Raw genomic sequence first — 916 nt, 5'->3', positions numbered from 1 at the left:
ACCGTCATCATCGGACGTGCCAGCGGAGGAAGTGCCGTCCGTCAAGAGCAACAACATCCGGCCGATCGGACGCGCGAAGAAAAAGGGGCGTTTGATGAGCCGCGGGAGGGAGCTGCCAATGAGGGTTTGATGATGGCCGCGCTGACTCGTCAAGTTGGCAGAGAGGAGGAAACGGGGCGGTACGCACGCGGAGGGCGCAACCCCGCCCTGCCCTGCCAAATGGAGGTGAGCTGCCCGTGCGTGCCGGGTGAGCGCACCGCACGCAATGCACTCCAGCCGTGGGGTTGCCTATGCCAGAGTCCGCAGGCGCACGGAGCCCGTCCGGCCGGACAAAGCAGCGCCCGTATGGCCCGTGGCCCACTGCTGCTGCGTCGTCGGTGCACTGATACACGCGGCACGCAACGGAGCATCCAAAATATTACACTTTGACACTTTCTCCACTCATCAGGCCCGTCTTACAAGAAAGACACGTCATGAAAGTGACTGTGACTGCACAGCCAAAGTGTGTGTGTGTGTGATATAGTAGGAAGTTTGCAACCCGGCCAGCCCAAACGGGTGGTCGGGGGCTACAGAGCACACAGCCACCTGCTGGGCCACCCCAGCGCACGCACCGCACATGCACCGAGACTCGTCAGACTACGGAGTGACGGAGTCAGCAAGGGTGTTTGATAAACGCCGACAAAAGCGCCGAGACATGAACGTCAAAATCGAACCCATTTTGGGGCAATACGGCCCTGTAAACTGAGCGTCATTTTTGCCGTTCGCTTGTGTGACCTTGAGCAGCCCGTTTGAAATTTTGACGCTGTGTAAAGATGTGATGGCACTGGAGCGGTGACGAGCGACACTCGGCGATACTCAGCATACCATGGCCGGCCATTAGCGCACGCATCCGTGAGAGCGAGCTATCCCCCCCCCC

The sequence above is a fragment of the Frankliniella occidentalis genome, unplaced genomic scaffold (genome assembly GCF_000697945.3).
Source record: "Frankliniella occidentalis isolate FOCC.00 unplaced genomic scaffold, Focc_3.1 Scaffold66, whole genome shotgun sequence".
Taxonomy (NCBI): Eukaryota; Metazoa; Arthropoda; class Insecta; order Thysanoptera; family Thripidae; genus Frankliniella; species Frankliniella occidentalis.
Note: the sequence above shows the minus strand (reverse complement) of the source record.